The sequence below is a fragment of the Staurois parvus genome, unplaced genomic scaffold (assembly GCF_062004578.1).
Source record: "Staurois parvus isolate SC_StPar_1 unplaced genomic scaffold, SC_StPar_1.0 ptg001365l, whole genome shotgun sequence".
NCBI lineage: Eukaryota > Metazoa > Chordata > Amphibia > Anura > Ranidae > Staurois > Staurois parvus.
In genome coordinates this window covers 449,665-457,750 of record NW_028319161.1, presented here as the reverse complement: position 1 = coordinate 457,750, position 8,086 = coordinate 449,665, and the positions used below count along the sequence as shown (strand labels likewise).

At 48.3% G+C, this 8,086-nt stretch overlaps 1 pseudogene; it reads left to right on the top strand.

Moving 5' to 3' along the window:
- Nucleotides 1-5,364: 5,364 nt before the first annotated feature.
- Nucleotides 5,365-8,086, top strand: part of LOC149436382 (mitochondrial mRNA pseudouridine synthase RPUSD3-like) — a 34,486-nt pseudogene continuing 31,764 nt past the window's right edge.

Genomic DNA, 8,086 nt, shown 5'->3' with positions numbered 1-8,086 from the left:
GTCTGAATCTTATATCTAAATTAAGATTTTTTGCAGTTTGAATCAAGATTGCAATAAAGATTGAGACATGAGTTGTACTTAACATTTCCTCTATTTTTCCAGAAATTTTTGTCTAGAATGGGGTCACCATAACCGGCCTACTGCAAGATTTTTTCCAGCCAACGACTAGTGGCAGTGACTTATCCTTAATGTGCACAGACCTGGGTTTCAGCCCAACAGAGGCTGCCTATGGTCTCTGCTTTGACTTGATGTAAGAGGGGACTCTGATGGGAACCCAGATGAAAGGATTACCCTGATATAAGTGGATACTCTAATGTAAGGGGGACTGTGATATAAGGGGGGATTCTGATGTAAAAGTGGACTCATTTCTTTATTAAATTTTTTTGGTTTTGGCCCACAAATATTTGTAAAATAACCAATATAGCCATCATACTGAAAGGTTCGGAGACCCCTGCTTTAGTCGAAATCTGTGGACACTGATGTAAAGGGGAGCTCTACAGACTCTGAGGTAAGGAGGAACTCTGCAAACTCTTATGTAAGGGGGGGTCTCTAGTGACCAGGGAACCTCTTACACCAGAGTTCCCCTTTACACCAAGTCAGTAACATTCCCCTTTACATCAGGGTCCAAAGAGTTCCCCTTTACATAAGGGTCCGGAGAGTTCCCCTTTACATCAGGGTCCGGAGAGTTCCCCTTTACATCAGGGTCTGCAGAGTTCCCCTTTACATCAGGGTCCAGAGAGTTCCCCTTTACATCATGGTCCAGAGAGTTCCCCTTTACATCAGGGTCCAGAGAGTTCCCCTTTACATCAGGGTCTGCAGAGTTCCCCTTTACATCAGGGTCCAGAGAGTTCCCCTTTACATCAGGGTCCAGAGAGTTCCCCTTTACATCAGGGTCCAGAGAGTTCCCCTTTACATCAGGGTCCGGAGAGTTCCCCTTTACATCAGGGTCTGCAGAGTTCCCCTTTACATCAGGGTCCGGAGAGTTCCCCTTTACATCAGGGTCTGCAGAGTTCCCCTTTACATCAGGGTCCAGAGAGTTCCCCTTTACATCAGGGTCCAGAGAGTTCCCCTTTACATCAGGGTCCAGAGAGTTCCCCTTTACATCAGGGTCCAGAGAGTTCCCCTTTACATCAGAGTCCGGAGAGTTCCCCTTTACATCAGGGTCTGCAGAGTTCCCCTTTACATCAGAGTCCAGAGAGTTCCCCTTTACATCCGGGTCCAGAGAGTTCCCCTTTACATCAGGGTCCAGAGAGTTCCCTTTACATCAGGGTCTGGAGAGTTCCTCTTTACATCAGGGTCCAGAGAGTTCCCCTTTACATCAGGGTCCGGAGAGCTCCCCTTTACATCAGGGTCCAGAGAGTTCCCCTTTACATCAGGGTCTGCAGAGTTCCCTTTACATCGGGCTCCGTAGAGTTTCTCCTTGCACTATAAGGCAAATCCTGTAGACTCTGATGTACTGTAAAGGGGAACTCTGATGTAAAGGGGTCTCTGGGAAGGCTGGGAACTCTGATGTATGAGGGGATTCTAATGTAATGACAGGAAGGGGGCACGCTGCAGAACATGTGAGAGGGCCCCTCTGCAGTACCATAATAAAGGGCCCCAGGCTCGGATCAGGGGGATCCTTCATGGTTTTTTGCACCAGGGCCCTGAAGGTTGTAGTTACGCCTTTGGCTTGCAGGAATTTACTAGACGTCAGCTGCTCTGACCCAGAATCTTGGGTGTTTTGTTTGACACAGTGTAGGTACAACCATACACTCAAGTTGATGGGTATGCTGACAGGTCCATAATCTGGGTCTCCTAGCTGTCCGTTTTCCTCTTTCTCCTCATAAAGCCCCTTGCTTTCTCGTTCCGTGCACGTTTCTCGCACCGCATCCAAAACCCACTGATCTGCTGTGGGTGCCAATAATTTGTTAATGGCACCCCAAACAGATTGCAAACACAGTGCATTTGCCCACCCCCAGATCGCAGTACCATGTGATTTGGTGCTGTGTGTTTTTGAAAATTAGTGCGTGCTTTACTTTATGTGCAATCTAGTGCAAGTGCAGCCTATTCAAATGAATGGGCTGAAACTCGCACCGTTCTGAATGGCGTAGGAATGTGTGCGATTCAGGTGTGAACCGGCCCTAAAATTCCCAGTCGTTTTTCTTTTTTACTTTGGTATCGGTTACAAGTCCATACACAAGGGGTTTTTTTTTTAGTTTTAAAATTTATATAATTATAGACTGAGACACTGTCATGACCTCTGAACAGTTTATAGGCCGCATTTAAGCCAGCCATAGACAAATCTAAACCTGGCTGATTCAGCAGGAACCGGACGAATTTCAATCCTTCTATGATCAGACTGGTAGAACTGAAGTCGAGCTATCTATTGATTGACTTCAGTGCAACCAGACTGTGTTTTTTCTTTTTTTTTTTTTTCTTTTGTTCGATCACTATAGGCACCAGCATTGATCAATGTATTCTGACAGCGGTGAAACCTTCCGCCATCAGAATACAATAGCACAGTGGGAGGGATTCCCCAAACACAGACTGTGTTGATAGAGAAATCAAGCAATTTCCTTTCCTTCAACCCATGGTAAATGTATGGCCTGCCTTAGACCATGTATATTTAGTGTGCAACATGCAGCATGGTCCCTATTCATCAGTGGCCAATGGCACTTTAAACCCCCAAAACAATCCCAAAATCGTTGCCGATTAGTAGCACTTTAACCCCAGCTCTGACCCTGGAGAAACAAATTCCACCATCATTGGTGGTCAGTAGCACTTTAACACTTTAAGACCCCCTACCTTCACCTTCCATCTGCTGATCCTTCTTCCTACTGTGTTTACAAATATTTAGTGCTCCCTTTACTCTCCTTCAGCAACTGTGAATTGGCTGAATGTTTGTAAACACTAGCAGTATTTACACCTGTGATGACTTTGATTAGTTCACAGTGATCACAAGGTACTGAGCCACTCTGATTGGCTCTGTACATTGTGCATGTGATCTGAGCTGTTCAATGGCAGCCATTTATGGAAGCGCTGGCCACCCATGTGTGTTTTTTGAAGAGCCATTTATTCCAGCCCATTAGAAAATAGCGTCCATCTCCCCACCATTTTTTTTTTTACAATACGGCAGGGTATTGAGCCGATTAAAGTGATCTGTCACCACAGGTTAGCTTGCAAAAAATAAACAGCACTGTAATAGGACAGGCACTATACTTACCTTTGCAGTGTCCTGTATATTGAAACGCACTTCTGGGTGTTTGCCAAAATACAGACCACAGTGTTTTTGTAAACATTTACACAGGAAACGTGACCTCCACTTCCTTGAGTTGTGTCTATTGGTTGTTTGTTATATTAAGCACTTTTCCGCCGCCCTATAGTAGAAATACAGCTACAGGGCGGCAAGGCTGTGCAAAATCACGTATATATACATGATTTTGCACTTCCGGGTAGGGGGCACACGTGCATTGACAGCTGTTGATCATTGGGTCCCAGCCAGTGATTCCCTGCCGGGACCCAGCGATCGCTGAGGAACACTGACTGGGGAGAGACCTGTATCTAAACGCTAGAACCTTCACATAAACCAATTAATTTACACGTAATGGGATTTTTTCTCCAGCAAAAATATGGAGCAGTATACATTTTGGCCTAAATTTATGCCGAAATTTGATTTTTAAATTTGTTTTACTAGATATGTTTAACCGCCTCCCGCCTGCCATATAGTACAATGATGGGCGCAAGGCGGTTCTCTCGTTCAGGGAGGACGTCATATGACGTCCTCCCATTCTAACTGTGCATGCGCGGCTCCGGGAGCGCGCAGCGCGGCGATCGGTGGTGCGCTGTGTCCCTTCGGATACAGCAGATCACCGATCAATGGAAAGAGCCGTATATGTCGGCTTGGTCATGTGATCAGCTGTGTCCAATCACAGCTGATCACATGTAAATAGGGAAATGCCGGTTATCGGCATTCCTCACGAGCTTTCACGCTGACAGCTCCAGAGGAGAGCAGAGCCGGTAATCGGCATTCCTCGGAGGGGACATGTGCACTGATCATCAAGGCACTGATGATCAGTGTGCCCTGATGATCTGTGTAGCCCCAGCAGTGCCACCTGTCAGTGTCCATCACTGTGAGCTGTCAGTGCTCATCCATGCCACCTGCCAGTGCCCGTCAGTGCCACATCAATGCCACATATCAGTGCCATTCTGAGCTGCCTTTCAGTGTCACCCATCAGTGCATCAGTGCCACCTATAAGTGCTGCCAATCAGTGCCATCTATCAGTGCCAGTTAGTGCCGCTTATCAGTGTGCATCAGTGCCACCTAACAGTGCCAGTCAGTGCCACCTAACAGTGCCAGTCAGTGCCGCCTATCAGTGCCGCCTATCAGTGCCTTATATGAGTGCTGCCTTTCAGTGCCCATCAGTGATGCCTGTCAATGCCCATCAGTGCCACCTACCAGTGCCTCCCCATCAGTGCCACCTATCAGTGCCCATCACTGCAGCCTCATTAGCACACATCAGTAAAGGAGAAAAATCACTTATTTACAACATTTTATAACAAAAACTAAGAAAAACTTTTTTTTTTTAATTTTCAGTGGTTTTTGGTTTGTTTAAGAAAAAATAAAAAAACCCAGAGGTGATTAAATGCCACCAAAATAAAGCTCTGTCACAAAAAAATTATAAAAATTTCATATGGGTACAGTGTTGCATGACCGCGCAATTGACATTCAAAGTGTGACACCGCTGAAAGCTGAAAATTGGCCTGGGCAGGAAGGGGGTATAAGTGCCCTGTAGGCTAGCGGTTAATAACCAAAAGTAAAAAATATTGCTTTTTTCTCAAAATTCACGGTCTTTCTTTGTTTATAGCGCAAAAAAATAAAAAACACAGAGGAGATCAAATACCACCGAAAGAGAGCTCTATTTGTGGGAAAAAAAGGCTGTAAATTTAATTTGGGTGCAGCGTTGCATGACTGCACAATTGTCAGTTAAAGTAATGCAGCGCCGTATCGCAATAAATGGCCTGGTCAGGAAAGGGGGCAAATCATCTGCAGGGCAAGTGGGTAAAGTTCATTAAATAAAGAATAAAGGTGGAGTCCACTAAAACAAAGTTGGAGTGGAGGTCACATGTTTCCTGTCCAGAGTGGAGCTCCAGTCTGCGGCTAGGCCCCTTTAAAAAATATACACAGGAAAGATGTGACAGGAAACACGTGACCTCCACTTCCTTGCCTTGTGTCTATGAGTTGTTTGTTACATTAAAGTTCAATAAATTCAAAAAAAGTTGAAGTGGAGGACACGTGTTCTGTCGAGTGGAGCTCCACGCTGTAGACTTTGCCAGTGTTTACATTAAAGTTCATTAAAAAAAAAAAAAAAGTGGAGGTCACGTGTTTCCTGTAGAAAACAGAGTTCCGTTCTGCAGCTACCCCCCTCAGCATGTGCAGGGCTGTGCTGACATCTGATGGGTAGAGGGAGGTGATGGCTCTGCCCTGGAAGAGGACCTGTCTGCTTGTGTGTGGGCTCATCTGTCACATTACTGGCCTCCACATCCCCTCTGCAGGGAGGAGGCACTCAGTGCCCTGGTGAGTCCTTTATGTAGATAATTATGGGGACATGAAGGTGACATGAGAGGACAGGGAGTGCACCGCCTGTAAATCCTGCATGGATAGCAGGTGAAGCATGTGTTCTTCCACCCTAAACTGAGAGTTCAGAGTTTGGTAGACATTAGTGAGATCTCTACGTTGAGTACCCGGGTCTGTACACCTGCTGTGCTCATTATGAGGGGTTCCCACCATCCCTGTGCTGAGTTCCTGGGTCTGTACACCCGCTGTGCCCATTATGAGGGGTTCACACCATCCACGTGCTGAGTTCCTGGGTCTGTACACCCGCTGTGCCCATTATGAAGGGTTCCCACCATCCCTGTGCTGAGGTCCTGGGTCTGGGCACCCGCTGTGCCCATTATGAGGGGTTCCCACCATCCCTGTGCTGAGTTCCCTGGTCTGTACACCCGCTGTGCCCATTATGAGGGGTTCCCACCATCCCTGTGCTGAGTTCCCGGGTCTGTACACCTGCTGTGCCCATTATAAGGGGTTCACACCACTCCTGTGCTGAGTTCCCAGGTCTGTACACCTGCTGTGCCCATTATGAGGGGTTCCCACCATCTCTGTGCTGAGTTCCCGGGTCTGTACACCTTCTGTGCCCATTATGAGGGGTTCTCACCATCCCTGTGCTGAGTTCTCGGGTCTGTATGCCTGCTCTGCCCATTATGAGGGGTTCCCACCATCCCTGTGCTGAGTTCCCGGATCTGTACACCCGCTGTGCCCATTATGAGGGGTTCCCACCATCCCTGTGCTGAGTTCTCGGGTCTGTATGACTGCTCTGCCCATTATGAGGGGTTCCCACCATCCCTGTGCTGAGTTCCCGGGTCTGTACACCCGCTGTGCCCATTATGAGGTGTTCCCACCATCCCTGTGCTGAGTTCCCGGGTCTGTACACCTGCTGTGCCCATTATGAGGGGTTCCCACCGTCTCTGTGCTGAGTCCCGGGTCTGTACACCCTCTGTGCCCATTATGAGGGGTTCCCACCATCCCTGTGCTGAGTTCCCGGGTCTGTACACCCGCTGTGCCCATTATGAGGGGTTCCCACCATCCCTGTGCTGAGTACCCGGGTCTGTACGCCTGCTCTGCCCATTATGAGGGGTTCCCACCGTCTCTGTGCTGAGTTCCCGGGTCTGTACACCCACTGTGCCCATTAATCACATTAACGTCAACTGACCCTATTGGGAACTGGAAGTGTATAAGAAATTATAAATGGATGATTGTTCTGGAATCCCTGTTATGCCCCGGGGGTCTCATCGGGCCCTCCGACTCCATCACTGCATAGGACGTCTATAGGTCAGGTAGGTTCTATTGACGCACTGATACCCTTTTTTTTTTATTGGTAGATACCGATACTTTGCACTGCGATTTGCATCCATACAATATAAATGGGCGCAAATCGCACTGCAAAGAACCGCATGTGACTTGATCAGGAATGTGGTGCGATTCCTTGTCCAAACTGCATGCGGTTTCCCACACAGCCAGGCTTGTCATAGTTACTTTGAGCCTGAGTTCACATAGGAGGGGTGGGGGAAACCTCCCTGCACCGATCCCCGCTATCAATCAACGAAAAGCTGCTTCACAGGTCTGGGGATTTGCAATCCTTGGGGGCTACTCTTCTCCCTTTGCAGGGATAACAGTACAGGCTAGACAGCTACTGATTGGTCAGCACTGTCCATGTGACAGTGCTGACCAATCTGAAGCCACCTAGCCCATACAGTCATCCCTGCAAGGAGAGGCGAGAAAGCTGCAGGGATTGCAAATCCCCAGACCTGTGAAGCAGCTTTTCGTTGCTTGACAACGGGGATCGGTGCAGGGAGGTTTCCCGCACTGCTCCTGACAGCAGGGATCGGCAATCTGGTACAGCGGGACTGGGGGGGGGGGGGTGAGGAGGAGGTCCAGTGGATGGCTGGAACTGTTGGAGGCTGGGGAGAGAGCCATGGGAGAGGCAGGAGAAGCCAAAGCCGCAGCCACTGATGTCAACAGTCAGATCAGGAGCTGGTGGAACCCGCCATGCAGGGAGGTTTCCCCCACCCCTCCTATGTGAACTCAAGCTCAAAGTTACTATGACAAGCTTGGCTTCATGCAGGAGCAGTGGGGAAACCGCATGTGATTTGGACAGGAATCGCATTGCATTGCATTCCTGTTCAAATTGCATACGGTTCTTTGCATTGGGATTTGCACTCAGTAATTTTGTGCCACAAAGTATTGGTGTCCGGTATTGGGAGCATTTTCACCAGTACGAGTTCTCTGTATCGGCACTGACACCTGTATCGGCACTGGTGCATCCCTATTAGGTTCTAGGGTTACATTGGGAAATATGTATCACGGTGTTGTTTCCCTTGCGGTAGATACCAGGAGATTCTGCAAACACAGGATAAAACAAAGAAGGTTAAGAAGGAAGACCGAGACCGGCAAAGCATCCTGAGGAACCCGGGGGTCGTCACCGTCAGTAGACACAGCAAGGAGGAGCTGTGCCAGCATCTGGCTCAGAATGTTGTCTACAAGGAAGGT